The 15899-nt window shown below is 46.4% G+C and overlaps 1 protein-coding gene across 2 annotated transcripts in view; it reads left to right on the top strand.

Annotated features, from left to right (window-relative positions):
- The window catches only part of PLCE1 (phospholipase C epsilon 1), a 343905-nt gene that overhangs the window by 17258 nt on the left and 310748 nt on the right, over positions 1-15899 (top strand). The window contains exon 2 of one of the 2 annotated variants that reach the window (XM_090058650.1): positions 11717-12013. The exons of the other annotated variant lie outside the window; for it this stretch is intronic. The gene's annotated coding sequence lies outside the window, so the exon portion shown is untranslated. The remainder of the gene's footprint in view (positions 1-11716; positions 12014-15899) is intronic. 2 annotated transcript variants of the gene reach the window in all.

Here is a 15899-nt window from a genome sequence, read left to right as displayed (position 1 = left end):
AATTTACTGAGCAGTAGACAACTTTGGATCAAAAAGATCTGATTATTCTGCTGTGAACTGTGCTTCATGTATGTGCTCATTTACATGCTGCTGTGCCTACACCTTGCTCTAGAGTTTTGGATACCAGTTTTACCCATTTGTTTTTTATAGTCCTTGCTGTTGGTTTGCAGTGACCCAGTCAGTGATTCACAACACTTGTAATAAAAAAACAGACTGGGGTAGAAGCCATGGTGTGGAATGCCTGAACTGAGAAATTTCCCTACCCCATTTTTCTCAGTTGCTATAAATTTTTCTTTCTTTTTTTGCCTGTTCTCCCTTCATCAGTTTCCTAAGGCTTAACATGAAAGTCTTTGTGCTTCTCAATATTACCCCCCCACAAAACGAATCCCGCTTCCCTCTCAAACCTAACTTATTCAGTACTCCATTTGTTTCACAGTCTTCAATAGACCGTTTTTTCTATCTGTTGAAAAAAGGAAATATTTTTCTTTAAATATTAATTTTATATGTTGTAATGTTGTATACTATATTTACAAAATGTCATCTTGTTTCTTTAACCATGTTAGCCAACACCACTTAAGCTTACATTTCTACTTTATTCTTTCAACTTATCATTCACACTGTATAATGTAGTCCCTTTGCTTCAGTCTTTTCTTATTTAATGTTTGCTCTCTAGTTTAAACAAAAATAATCTTACATGTAGATTTAATAAGTTACTCTTATTGTTTCTTTAAGTTGCAGTAGAGTCTATTTCTTTTGTAGGTCATATACAGCCTATAAATTTAATATGACTAGATAGGATCAGCAAAGGAATAATTTCTTAACTGTAAATTTGTCCTTTGTGGCTGAGTTCCATCTTTCTGGAGTCTGTCCTTATTTCTTGAAGTCTGTTTGTATCTGTTTGTCTCTTTTCCCTTATAAAGGAAGGAAATTTTCCTTCATTTGGTTTTTTTTATTGATAGCACTACAGACAAGGTAGTAGTTGGAAAACATGAAACTTGTGTACTCATCTTTCTAGTTCAGGGGTGGGCAAAATATGGCCCGTGGGCTGGATCCAGCCCGTGGAGGGACTTTGTCTGGCCCACAGCAGGTCTCTCGGTTCTGCCTGGACCACACGTTGTCCCATAGTGGCGTGTTCTGCCGCCTCCCGGGCATGCAGTGAGGCTAGGGCAGCTCTGTGTTGGACTGTCTTTTTAGGAAGCTGCTAGCCCCAGCCCTGTGGTACTCTTGAGGCCCGCGCTCGGCTCCACCCTGTGCCTGCTGCAAATTTGCTTGCTTACACTGAGCAGCTGCAGCAGCAGCAGCAGTGCTGATGGGGCAGAAGTGTTTTCAGCATGGGGGGGAAAGCACCTTCCCCCCTTACCACGGCCCAGAACTTCTTGCAGCAGCTGTGCAGAGCCCGTGCCAGGCTGCCCTGTGGCTCCTTTGTGCTGCTCTTTCCGTCCCACCAGGCAGTTTGGAGGTGGTGGTGACAACACAAGGTGGCTTCTTGCGGCTGCTGCAGGAAGTTCTGGGGAGCAGTGAGGGAGAGGGGCCACTTTTTCCCTGCACTGAACCCACTTCTGCTCTGCCAGTGCCACTGCTGCTGCAGCTGTTCAGCGTGAGCAGGCAAGTCTGCAGCAGGCATGGTCAGGTCAGGGCTGTGTGCAGGTCCCCGCCAGTACCATTGGTCTGGGGCCAGCAGCTGCTTAAAAACATAGTCCAGTGTGGAGCTGCCCCAGCCCCTCTGCATTCCCAGGGGGTAGCAGGGCATGCCAGGACGGGCAGAGTAGAGCAGTCATGGGGACCAGCTTGGGGCTGTGCATGTGTCTGGCTGATCCACTCCTGCTGGAGTCAGTCTGGAGCGGGTGCAGGGTATGTTGGGATTGCGCTCTGCTGGTGGTGGTGGGGAGGCGTGGCAGGGCACACAGGCTCTGGGCTATTATAGGACAGGGGTAGGGGTGGGTGCTGATCAGTTCAGGGGGGTGCAGGCGCAGAGGGTTCCCATGCACACCCCACCATACCCACAAACCCTCCCCCATAAAACCCACAGCCACACTCTTCCCCCACACAACCCATAAACACCACACCCCTCCCCACGTGCACCCCTCCATATACCCATGTGTCTTTGGGGCAAGCCTGCTTATTACCTACCATTATTACACACACCCCACCATACTCCCGCACCTACACACCCCCAACACCTCTCAAGCCACCCTCCTCCTCCACATACCCCACAAGCCCCATACTCACCTACACATACCCACACGTTCCCCACAAGCCACCCATACCCACACATACCCCCATACCCCACATATACCCACAGCCCCTGACAAACCCTATACCCTCCTGCACTTCCCACACCCTCCACAATATACAAGATTAAGACTTCATTTTGAGCTATTATGCAATCACCTCTATATACACAATGCAAACACACAAAATTGGGACAAAAAATCTTTTAAAAATGAATTACATTATGTTATCATGTATGTTAGATTTTTACTATATAATTTGTTGGCTTTTTTTCTGGTTCCAAGATGGCAAACCCCCTTCCCAAAAAGAATACTTCCAGGGCAAGGGCTGGGACTTCCGGTGTCAAAGGTCAGGGGTTAGGTGACGGGACTTTCGGTACCGAGATGGTGACCTGTCAAAGGGCGGGGCTGAAATAATTGCCCTGACCCTGGTCTAGTTGGAGGGTATAAGGACATCCTGATCTTCCAGAGAGGGAGTCTAACAAAGTTACTCTAACAAAGTTTTTATTTATAGATGAGATCTTTTAATTGATGGTTCTTTAGAGCATTTTATGTAATTATTTAAAAGAAGAATATTAAGTTTATATGGTCAAGTACTCAAAAGCTAGGAAATGCTGGAATTAAGACTGTCTTTGTGACATTTCAAGAGCTCCCCATTACCTTCTCCTTTCTGCTTTGTGTTGGTCAGATGAAGGGTGCTTTCTAATACCTAGGGTTTCTTAGCTGCTTTGTGACTCCCTAGTTTGTCTGAGGTGATCTGCTTCAGAGTCTGTTAAATCTCTTCTAGCTGTTCCTCAGTGCTCAGTTTCAGGCTCAGTTCAGACAAACTCTTGACTGATCCTCTCTTTGTACTTCCTTCTTATCTCAGGTCTTCCAGCACTTCCACATTATATGCAACTGGCCATCACACCTTGTGTTTCTAATAGTCACTTCAAATAGAGGTTGATGCTGCAGAGTGCAAGGTTGTTAACCAAGAAGATGAGCACTTTGGGAAGGGGGTGGTGGGAGCTGCATGGCTGGGGGCAGTCCCTGGGGTGAGGCGGGCTGGCTAGGAGATGCTGCTTGTGGGGGCAGGGAAGTGGGGGGGAGCCATGGCCAGGCCACCTGACTCAGCATGGGAGCCCCAGCTTGTGGTGGGGGTGCCACAGGCATCCTCTCCTCCTCCCAGCCTGTACTGGGACTAGACTCGCTCCACCGTTGCTCACACGAATCAGAGCAGTCACAGCTGCCATACTCCAGTGCAGGTGAAATGGAAGCTTTCTGGAACCCCTTCCCCTCCTCCTGCTATCCACTCTGGCCTGTGCCAGAGCCATTTTCTGCTTTATGATGCTACTGTGAAGCACAACGCTGGTTCTCCGCGCCCTTGCTCCAGCCCCAGCTTGTGGTGTGGGGCGGCATGTGGTGTCTCAGCTGCTGCCTGTGTTTCCACATGAATGAAATGCAGGCAGCACACTTCTGGAGACCGTCCCTGCTGTGATCCCAAACAGTACCATCTTGTGAGTCTCTGTGCAGGGCTGGGTGGGGTGGGGGGGGGCAGCTTGGAGCCCCCTTCAGCAGGGCTGTGGGGGCAGGAGGCTGTGGGTTGGGAGTGAGGGGTACCAGCAGGGCTGGGGCGGATGGGAGGCTGTGGGCTGGGAGTGAGGGGCACAGGTGGGGACAGGGGACTGCAGATTGGGCGTGAGGGGCACTATCAGGGCCAGGAGGCTGCAGGTCAGGAGTCAGGGGCAGGGTATCAGCATATCAGGCTGCTTAGCATCACAAACCACCTAGGGGGACAGCCACAGCTGGCCTCATGTTCTGGTGAGCAAAGGGGGTGAATGATTTTCCATGATAAACAAAACAAAATCAAATGCCAAAATATATAGGTATTTAGAATTGATTTTATTGTAATGATTGAGGCACTGGTGGGCTTCCAAATTGCTTTAAAATTGTAAACATATCAGTAAAAATTGTGTCCAACTGATACGTAGAGAGATATAGTGGCATTTCATTTTAATCACAAAAAAATTTGGATTTTTGGGGGGGTTTTAATCAGACAATGTTGGATTTTTATCAGAGAAAACCAGGATCCCCATATCCATAACATTGATTGACACTTTTTGACAGTGTCCACAGTAGAAGTACAGACACAGATCACAGAGAGGCTAAAACATTTACTTTTAAAACCAGGCTGTGAAGAGCCCCATAAAAATGCTGACCTTTGAACTGTAGCTTTGTGCTGACATTGTTATGATCAGGGAGATAGCACAACGCTGGGTCAGTTTCAGCTCCAGTATCCTAACTGCAGATGGCCCTGAGGATTTCAGGACCATTGCCTATAGTTGAAATGTTACGTGCCTTCTCAAAACATTGAGTTGAAAAGACTGATTGGGTTGAATAAAGAATACTGTTAAAGGTTACCAGAATCTATGTGGTTGGGGTCGGGGGGGTGCACAGGTGTGTGTGTTTGTGTGTGGGAGCATACTCCACGTCCAATTACTGGAAATGAGCCCCACTCAGTGGGGTACCATGCTCATTTGGAGTGGGAGTGTGATGGAAGTTGGAAGGGTTGCCAGATTCTGGGAGGGGTTGGGTGACCCTCAGCTCTTGGTGTCCAAGGCGGGCTGGGTGCTCATGGGGAATCCCCCAAAACCTCTATTGCTTTTCAACCTCTGTCCTGAAAGCTATTTCATCAATTTCACTTCCCTGTACAGACCCTATGCTACCTTCCTAGGTTCAACTGAGGCAGTATGTGGTGGGAGTGGAGGGTATTCCAAGTTGCTGAGGGGGTTGTGACCCTCTGCTTGTGGTACCCAGGAGGCTGGGTGCTCCTCAAGATATCTGTTTGTTTGTTTTTTTTGTTTTTGCAAGATTTGGATTGGAAAGCATGTTTGCCGATTTCACTTCCCTGCACAGACCTTGTACTATATTCCAGGGTCATTTGGCATAAGAGGTGTGAATGGAAGAGTAGCCAGATGCTGGGGAGTGGTTGTGTGCCTGCTTGTGATGTCTGGAGGCATATATGATCTGGGTCTCCCAAGTTCTCTGCTTTTTTGCCTGGACTGGAAAGCATTTTGTCAGTTCGAGTTCCTGCATGGATCCTCTGCTTTGAGGTTCAAGGTCCAAGGTTCCAAGTCTGGAGCAGGAGGTGGGGGTTTCCTGGGGGGGGGACACGTGACCTTGCCCCGCAACTCTTGGCTCCTAGGCGGCCTAGATGTTCTTCTGCCGCCCCCCCCCCCCAAACTCCAGGGCTTCTCAACCCCTGCCCTGAAAGCTGTTTTGTCAATTTTACCTTCCTGCTATAGGCCCTGCAGCTGTGCATGCCAGGCTCATTTGTGATGGGGTGGGAGTGGAGGGGTAGCCAAGATCTAGGGAAGACTTGTGGTGCCCAGGGTCTGTAGTGGGGAGGTGAAATTGGCATGGTTTCTATCCAGGGCAGGGGTTGGAAAAGTCATTGAGTTCTTGGGGGTGCCGGAGGACTCTGGGAATCATAAGCAGGAGGTCACACACATACCCAGAACCCGAAACCCCCTCTACTCCCACTATCTACCCCAAAAGAGCCTGGGACCCTTGCCCAGGGTGCCTAGCAGGGAAGCAAAACTGACACAGAGGCCTCTACTTTGCAAACTCTGGTTTCTGTAGGTCATAGATTCCTGGCTGTATTCCAGAGAAGCCCCCTCCCCTGCATGTGTTAGGTGGGGGAGTGATGAACAGTACAGTTTGGGATGCTTGGGAGATTGACAAGATGCTAGGCACTAAATGGTCTGTGTCTGCACATAACACTGCCAGTTCAGGAGGACTGGCTCAAAATAGTGCTTGATTTTTCCAGATGTACTTTTAAAACGTTCCAGGAAGTTTAAACTGGTCTTAAATGGTACACACGTCTAGACTCTTACATTTAAAGTGTATTTAGAATGTTCTAAGTGTTATGTCTAGCTATAAATGGAAGGAGATTAGCAACAGTTCTTGTTAACATAGTGGTCCAATCAAAATAATTTAAGACAGAGGTTGGCAAGCTTCTGTCTCCAGAGCATCCAGTTGCCTGTGCTCACCCTCACTGCTGATCCCCAATACCTGTGCAGCAAGAATAAATGCACATATGGCAGAACAGCAGGCTCTACAGTGGAGGGAATGGGTTGCATGGCATAGCTCTGTGCCACTGATCCCCAAGGCCACAAAAAGGTCTTGGATCTGGCTTAGAGGTCGGAGGTTGCCAACCCATTATTTAATCAATCCTGTTCTGTTAAACTAACAATATGTAGTAGGGGTACACCAATAGATTTTTGTGACCGATACTGATAGCCGATTTTTAAGGAGGCATATCAGCCGATACTAGTCTGATTTTTGGTACCCAGCCTAGCAGCTTGGAGACCTGCCTCCAGCTGGTAAGGCTGGTGTGGTGGAAGGGGAGGGAAGGGGCTGGGGGGCAGATCAAGGCCCACACAATGATGGAGGGTGTGGGGCTGGGGCTGGGGCTGGGGCAAGTGCTGTGCATCCAGGGTAGGGTAGGCACAGTACAGAGCTGCGGCTGGTCTGGGGAGACACGAGAAAGGGGGAGCAGCTTCTGCCGCTGTGTGACACTTGGCTGGGTGCCACTTGTCCAGTGGCTCGTCCGGTGCTCACCTGCTTGTGCGGTGGCATCTGCTGCTCATCTGGGAGGGCACTGGGGAACATGTGCTCCCGGATCTGCACAGGGTGGGCTGGGGCCGGGGCTGTGCCAAACTCTTCCTGGCAGGGCGGGGCTTCTCTGGGAACTTGCTACGGGGGGGGGGGGAGGGGTGGAAAGTGCTGCAGCCACAAATTTGCTGTGGCCCCTTCCCAGTGTAGCTCTGCCCCACCAGGAAGAGCTTGGAGCAACCCCAGCCTCAGCCCACCCTGCGCAGATCCAGGGGCACCCCCCCACCCGTGCCCTTCTGGACAAGCGCCAGGAGCTGCTGGACCAGTGGCTCCCAGCCAAGTGGCGCGCAGCAGCGGGAGCTGCCTGCCCCCATGACGAGCCATAGTTTCATAGTTTCTAGGGTCGGAAGGGATCTGAGTAGATCATCTAGTCCGACCCCCTGCCATAGCAGGAAAGATTACTGGGGTCAAACGACCTCAGCAAGGTGTTCATCTAACCTCCTCTTAAACACCCCCAGGGTAGGAGCCAGTACCACTTCTCTTGGAAGTCGGTTCCAGACCCTAGCTGCCCTGACCATGAAGTAGCGCCTCCTGATATCCAGCCTAAATCTACCCTCTACCAGCTTGTTACCGTTATTTCTGGTCACTCCTGGTAGTGCTAGGGTGAACAGGGACTTCCCCAATGCCTGCGGGTCCCCCCTGACCAGTTTGTAACAGGCCACTAGATCCCCCCTCTTGTGGAGGCTGGTTCAGGTCCTGTAGCCTCTCATAGAGCCTGCCCTGCTGCCCCCGGATCATGCGAGTGGCCCTCCTCTGGGCCCTCTCCATGTTGTCTACATCCCTCCTGACGTGCGGCGCCCAGAACTGGACGCAGTACTCCAACTGCAGCCTGACCAGTGCCGCATAGAGGGGGGAGGATCACCTCCTTGGACCTGCTTGAGATGCATCTGTGGATGCATGACAAGGTGTGGTTGGCCTTCCTGACTGCATCCCCACACTGCTGGCATCTTGGCATCAATGATGACTCCAAGATCCTTTTCTGCCTCTGTACTGTCAAGAAAGGAGTTCCCCAACCTGTAGGTATGGTGCTGGTTCTTCCTCCCCAGATGCATCGCTTTGCCCTTGTCAGTGTTGAATCCCATCCTATTCTCATCCGCCCACCCTTATAACCATGGCTCCATGCCACGCCTGCCCCTCCCCAGCACCACACCCTCCCTCACCGTGGGGGCCTTGATCTGCCCCGCCAGCTCCTTCCCTTTCCCCTCCCCTTCCACCATTCCAGACTTACAGCTGGAGGCAGCTCTCCATGCTGCTGTCCTGTGCTCCTTACTGCCTGTGTTGCGCTGCAGCTGCACGCATGCATGGGCCATTAATTGGCCAAATTATTGGCCTGATATGGCTGATTTCCAATATAGTAAATTTTCTTTATATCGGTGCTGATACAATATTGGACCAATGTATTGCTGCATCTCTAATGTGTAGTTCATAAAGGGTGCTTGCAGACATTTAAGCCCCCACCAGAACGGCACTTTAATTAAAATCAGTGCGTACCTGTGCCAAGCCCTGCATGTGCCCAGAAGAGGCAGCATGTTACTTCAGCCCAGCTCTGCAGCATCTGTAAAGATCGGGCACTTCAGTGGGGCTTTCTTGGCACTTTTATCTAATAGCTGATTGAATCATCTTTAACTAAAAGTGCCAAAAAAGCCCTGTTGAAGTGCCCAGTCTTTACAGACACTGCAGAGCTGGGTTGAAGTAATGTGCTGCTGCTTCTGGTAAAGCACGGGGTTTGTTTGTTTTGTTTTTTTTAAAGTCTGCAAGCAGCCACAATGTCCTAGTTTCCAGACATATGTATACCAGACCTCATTCATAAAAACAAAACAAAACAAAACAAAAAAAGCCTTTGCCAGTCTTTCAAATTTTACTGTAATAATGCTATTTCCCTACCCCTTATTTCAAAGCAAGACAGGATATATGAAAAGCAAAGATTCATTCTCTGGAACTGTATTTTTGTGTCTTCATGTTTTTAGAGAGATAACATCCAATTATCTTATCTTATACCATCCTTTCTTAATGTAATCTAGGGTGCTGGTTAACCCATCCTAAAACTGGCTGCCTTGAGACTTTTGTCTCATAATTTTACTGTCAAATTCACTGCATGTTCAAAGGTTACTGGAACTGCATTTTTCTTTTTCAGCTAAACAGATTTAAGTGTAATGTAATATATCTTAAACATAACAGTGTTTACATTAGATAAGTATACAAATAGCTTTTGCCACATGTTACTAATTCATACCTCTTGCCAAAAAAGTTATGAAATAAAGACTAGAATGGACACAAAAAATCTTCAAAAGTTGCATTTTGTCAAGTGAGGAGTTTTCTATCTTTTAATTTCTTAGCTTTTTTAATTCCTGAAACAGTTAGATCAGCCAGGTTGCCTATGAATAGATTCTTTGACTATAGTAAAGGTGAAAGCTTGATTAAGATTCTTTGATAAAACGCCCTTATGTTACTTACAAAACCTGTGGATTAATATTGCAGTAAATGACTTACCATTTTTTTTACCTCTGTAGGACTCTTTTGCTGCCATTTTCTTCCATTTCCTAGATGTTGTTTCCTCTACTGCTAATTCCTGTATTTGAGTTGAAGAAAGCATGGATTCATTAGATAAAACTCATGTTACCCTTCTTTTTTCCTAGGAGCATAACAGAAATGGTAGATTGGTTACAGACAAGCATTTAGAATGGGAACTTAATAATCATGGCAAATTGCTGTAATGTGAATAGCTTTCAGCCTCAGCTGAGAAAAGAAATAAGAAAATAATGCAAATTGTGATGTATTTTTAAATAATTTTCCATGGGATTTTTTTTAAACTGTGTCTCTAGGTTTAAGTTTAAAATAAAAGATCATGGTGTAACAACTTTGGAAATACAACTGAAATAATTAAACTCAGTAGCCTTCTAAAACAGATTAAGTTTGTGTATGTCAAATTCCTTACTACACTAACACAAGGGTAAATTGTCAAATACAATTTAGAAGTGTTATTTTGTTCTTCCATAGTTAAAAACATTATCTTTAAGTTGGGTAAAGACAACTGGAAAAGAAAGTAAGATGGAAACTGGCAAACACGTACCTTTCTTTGGGGTTTCTGTTGTCCTAGAAAGAAGTACTTACAAGGCAACGTATTAATTGTGATTCTTGGATTTCATGTTGTTTTCAGGTTCTATGGATTCAACAGATCTAATTGAATTAAACATGTTTATGATTAAAGAAAATTGGTCTATGGTTTGTCTTGATTATTGTCACTTAAGTTAAACCAGAAAATATCTTGCAACAAAACTAAAATATTACTCTCAGTTTTACAGTGTTTTGCTGTTTGAATATTTACCTCTAGCAACAGCAGATCTCTTGGAGATGACTTAATGGCTGAATGAGTCAGATGTCAGGGTGGGCTTCTTCCCAAAGACTGATGCAATTGATAAAGTTATCCTAGGCAAAAATGAGAATAAGTTTTGTTTGCTGACCATCTAGTCTTTTCAGTAATTTAAGCTGTGCTGCTGTTAGTAGTATAGTACATGCAAATGCTTAAAATCTTCAGAATTGATTAATTATTATTAGAATAATTATTTTAAATATAATGTTGCATAAATGACACACATTCCTCACTTAAGTTCTTAAATCTCTTGTAGGGAAAATTAGTTTTCCTTCTTGCATCCTTTATAAGGAATGGTCATGAACGGCGCGTGCCCCCGGCAGCTGGGGGGACATGACTGCTCTGGTGGCAGTGGGAGTGTGGCAGCGATGAGCTCCCACAGACACTGCTGGCATGGTGGGGAGAGCAAGCACCAACCAGGAGTTGGCAACCACCCACAGGTGGGTGCACTGCCACACTCAGGGGGTGCACATGCACACCCTATGCGTCACCCCTGGGAATGGTGATAAAAAAGCAACTAGAGGCCAAAATTCATAACAAGGGAAAGAAAACAGTTTAAGAGAGTTTGAATGATATGATTCAAATTGATTAAGTCAGGGTTGGCATACAAAAAATGTATTCTAAGATTTGTTAGGGTCTGAACATAATAATTTATCTTGTAATAAGAAGGGGTGGGGATTTACTGCAGGCCAGCTGCTCTCCAGTAACTGTCTGTGCATGTGTTCTTCCCCCGCTGTAGCTGACAGCTAAATATAGTACCTTGGGTTCTTTGGCAATTGGATGTGGGGAAAAGCATTCCCTAAGGAAGCTGGGGAATAAAGATTTGATCTCAGAATGTCTGACACAGCAAGGAGACATCACCCTTAGCCTTTTATACAAAGGGAGGGAAATGCTATCCTGCTATCTCAGATATGTTCTGGGGATCAACTGTGGAAAGGTAGAAGGCTAATGGCACCACTCCACCATGTGGAAATGATTAGGGATACCATCATGACCTACCCTGTAGGACTTATTGCCAATAATTCCCAGCTGAATCAAGCTAACAAAGGTGTGGCCTAAATAAACCAGATCCCATGCATCTTGTTTGTTTTCCTGCATATCCAGTACAAGCTTCAGCTGCTGTTCAGTTCCTTGACCTCACATTTGGCTTAAAGGCAAATATTGCACTAAACTCCTCAAAGTGGAAGAGAAACTAATAGCCTGCTAATAAAATCATCTTAAACCCTAATGACTACAAGGGATCATAGATAATTATGGTGTTTTGACTAAGGCTTTTCTGAACAATACAGTTGTTTCCATGTTTCTTCTGTGTATGCACTATGTAACTGGAAAAGTGATAATGTTGAGCTTATGATGTTGAGTTTATATTGCTGATGCCTTTAATAAAAGCAAGGCTTATTTCCTGGGATACCATGTTTAGGACCTGGAATGACTTTCTCTTTGTGTTTTTTGCCTTCAGGTCTCCTAATTGTTGCTTCCTGATTGACTTGTGTACAATTGTACTGGATACTGATGTGGTACTCATCTTAGTGCTGTATGTCTCCCATGCCCTTGTTATGGGATAAAACTGGTGCCAATTTGAGAATAGCTATGAAAGGGTTAACACTGAACCATGCCCCTTTTTGCTTCCTGGAAGAGAAAGAGAAGTTAGCAGCAATCTTAAAACACAGTACCCTTCTGCGCCTTGATGCAGTGAAGTTTTGGTGAAGATCAGCTTCTCCACTTAAGATGCACACTCCAATTTTGGAGGAAAAAGGTACATGTCATATGTGAGTAGATACGGTATCCATACACCCCAACTCTAGGATTGTTGTGTACACACATGCTCTCATTCTCTTATGTACAAATAATTGTTTAATAACTGTAGTTATGTGAGTTATTTTAGTAAAGTTGAAGCATTTTGAAATTTGTTTTGATCCTCAGGAAAGAAGTCTTTGGTGAGATAAAGCATGTGGTTACGTACAGAGGAATGTAGGTAATGATGCAGTTTATGAAAGAGGTAGGATTTGTTTCCGTGCTCACTATGAAATGTACAGCAAGCAGAATGGAGTAAAGAGGTGATTGTGTTAGCTGTCTGAAGTCAGGGAAGTGTAGCACCTTCAAGAGACTGTAAGTGCTTCAGAGAGACATAAATGCTTTTGTAGGTGACAGCCTACTTTGTCAGAGGCTGTGAATGGATTGCAGAAAGAAAGGGTTCTAAATAGAAAGAATCCAGACATAAAGGATAATGGGAGAGGGCACTGCTGAAAGAGGTAAAGGTGAGTTGAACAAGTCAAACAAAGGATAAACGAAGTAAATAATCCATTGAGGGACAGGATAAAAATCCACAATCATTTGTGGCCACATTTAACACATTCCAGTTTGTGGATGAGATTTTGGTCCACAGTTTCACGTGCAAGTCAGTTTTTAAAGTTTTGTTTAAGAATGGTGACTCTGAGAGGTAGTTAGCCAAGTTATTCTAAAGTCAGGCAGAAGGCAGGGCAGTGTGGCTTCATAGAACTACCTTGAATCGGTGATAGACTGTCATAGATTTTTCATAGACATTAGGGCTGGAAGGGACCTCAGGAGATCATCGAGTCCAGCCCCCTGCCCAAAGGGCAGGAAGTCAGCTGGGGTCATAGGATCCCAGCAAGATAAGCATCCAATTTACTCTTGAAGGTGTTCAATGTAGGCGCTTGAACCACCTCCACTGGCAGACTGTTCCAGACCTTGGGGGCTCGGACAGTAAAGAAATTCTTCCTTATGTCCAGCCTGAAACGGTCTTGCAGGAGTTTGTGACTGTTCGACCTTGTCATCCCATGGGGCGCTCTGGTGAACAGATGTTCCCCCAGATCCTGGTGGTCACCCCTGATAAACTTGTAGTGGCCATCAGATCACCCCTGAGCCTGCACTTTTCCAGGCTAAAGAGTCCCATGGCTCTCAGCCTGTCATCGTAAGATCTGTTTTCCTGACCTCTGATCATGCGCGTGGCTCTCCTCTGGACTCTCTCAAGCTTCTCCACATCCTTTTTGAATTGTGGAGCCCAAAACTGGACGCAGTATTCCAGCTGCGGCCTCACTAAGGCCGAGTACAAGGGGAAAATGATGTCCCGGGATTTGCTCGAGAAGCATCTATGGATGCACGCCAGCATTTTGGTCGCTTTACTAGCCGCAGCATCGCATTGGAGGCTCATGTTCATCTTGTGGTCAGTGATGACCCCCAAGTCTTTTTCTTCTGTAGTGCTAACCGACGTAGCACTGCCGAGCCTATAAGGGTGCTGCAGGTTTTTCCTCCCAAGGTGGAGAACCTTGCATTTTTCAGTGTTAAACACCATGAGGTTCTCGTCTGCCCATTTGCTGAGCTTGTCCAGGTCAGCCTGGATCACCCGCCTGTCTTCTGGCGTGGATGCTTTGCCCCAAAGTTTGGTGTCATCGGCGAACTTGGCCAGTCCACTCCTGACTCCAGTGTCCACATCGTTAATGAATGTGCCTCAGTGAAGTGGGGGTAGATTGAGGACAGTGTCCAGGAAGTTTTAAGTGTTTTGCCACAGGCTTTTTTGTATTTCTGGGACTGATGTCAGATTAGTGTCCATTCATTCTTTCACGTATAGATTTTTTGTCTATCAAATGTAAATAGCAGAGGGGCACTGTTATCAGATGAAAGTTTATATTGAATGGAAAAAGTATTGATAAGGGCTTACACCAGTTCATTTGTCATCTAAAAGCTATACTATGCTAGTGATTCCTGTGAAGCAAATGGTAATACTTAAATCCTGCAAAACTGTTGAATAATAGCTAGTCAGGATCCTAGTGGTGCATAGGTGATTGGCAGTGAAATTGACATACCTGCAGAAGGCTGATAGGCTAAAGGGAATATGCATATCTGTGTTTAAAATGAGAGAATCAGGTAAAAAGGAAGACAGTTTACAGTATACAGTATATTATGATAAATTGGGGGGGTTGTTATGAAAAATGAGAAATATACAGTAAATTTCCTTCTGAGGCTTCTTCCCTCTTTGTGGAGAGGCATAAAAAACCAAAACCCAAACCAAATGTCTTAGCTGCAAATCTTGAGGATGGCTTGGTTGTCCTCACCAACTAAATCCAAAGGGGTTCAAACTACATCTAGTGATCTTGGGTCAGAGTGTGAGAAGTTGGATTTTCCTTACTGGATTTATCCATATTATATCAAAGAGTTTCAGAAATACAGAATTGGAAAGGACCCCAAGAAGTCACCTAGGGTTTGTCTACCCTGATGCTATGGGGGTGACTCAGCTGGGACTTGACTATGAACTCCCTACTCACCAGCTCGCACAAGCATATTTTAATCCTGGAAATATGCCAATAAGGCCCTGCGGGGTAGGCAGGAGGGAGTCCTTCTGTGGTTGCTCTCAGTCTCTTGCATCCTCATGAGTGGCTGCTGGTGATGACAGCATATTTTTGAGTTTGGGGTAAGTCTGGGCATGGATGGGTTGCTGCACTTAGAGCAGGAAATGCTGCCACCACAGTGTCCTCAATCTACCCCCACTTCACTGAGGCACTATTTGTATCTCTAGACCAGTCATACTCAATTTTCTGGCTGCATGAGCCAGATGGGTAGTGTGGAGTCAGTCTACTGGCTGGATGGGGCACTGCATGCCAGAATAGGACCCTGGGGCCCCAGGCTGCTCCCACCCAATCCCACATGCTGGGATTAGGCCCAGGGCCCCACACTATGCCACCCCTGCCTGCTGGAATTGGGCCCTGGGACCCCATGCTACACCTGGCCACTGTGACTAGGCTTCACCTATCAGGAGCAGGTCCTGGGCCCTGCTGCCACCCCTGCCAAGTCCTGCGCTCTGGGAATTGGCTCAGCGCCATCCTGTGCACCTGGTCTATTGTGTAGGACCATACTATTCAGCCCATGGGGATCCCCATGTATCTGGAATTTTGGCAAGAGGGGAACAATACCACTGCACCCATGCTATCAAATTTTCGAGCTCAGAGAGAGCCCTGCAGGCTGGATGACCCAGTGCCAGTGGCTGGATCTGACCCACAGGCTGGGAATTGAGCACCCCTACTCCTAGACTCTCCCTGGAAATTGCTTGACTACCATGTTCTAAAAAAAATAATATTCCTCTAAGAAAGATATTCCACAACCTCCCTACCTCCTTATGTAGTCTGTTCTAGGGCCCTGAAGGACCTTTTCTTGTTGCCTTTTGTCTAATTAATAAATTAAGTTCCAGCTCACTAATAATTTAAGCGACTGTGGCATTAATTCCTACACAGTTGGATGGATAAAAAACTGGCTGATGGGGTGCACCCAGAGAGTAGTGGTGGATGGGTTGTACTCAACCTGGCAAGATGTGAGCAGTAGGGTACCCCAGGGCTCAGTTCTCAGGCCTGCACTGTTTAACATCTTCATCAGTGACTTGGACGGGGGGGTTGAAAGCACATTGTCCAAGTTTGCTGATGACACTAAGATGTGGGGTGAGGTGGACTCACTTGAAGGGAGAGAGAGGCTGCAACTAGATTTAGACAGACTACAAAAGTGAGCAGATGAGAATAGGATGGGGGTCAACGTAGATAAATGCAGGGTGCTGCACCTTGGGGAAGGAATCCACAGCATACATAAAGGTTGGGGAGTTCCCCTCTTGAAAGCACAGAGGCGGAAAGGGATCTCGG

The sequence above is a fragment of the Crocodylus siamensis genome, chromosome 7, assembly GCF_052110815.1.
Source record: "Crocodylus siamensis isolate JL-2025a chromosome 7, ASM5211081v1, whole genome shotgun sequence".
In the NCBI taxonomy this organism is placed as follows: Eukaryota; Metazoa; Chordata; order Crocodylia; family Crocodylidae; genus Crocodylus; species Crocodylus siamensis.
The sequence above is the reverse complement of the archived record's forward strand: the minus strand, read 5'-3'. Positions and strand labels throughout refer to the sequence as shown.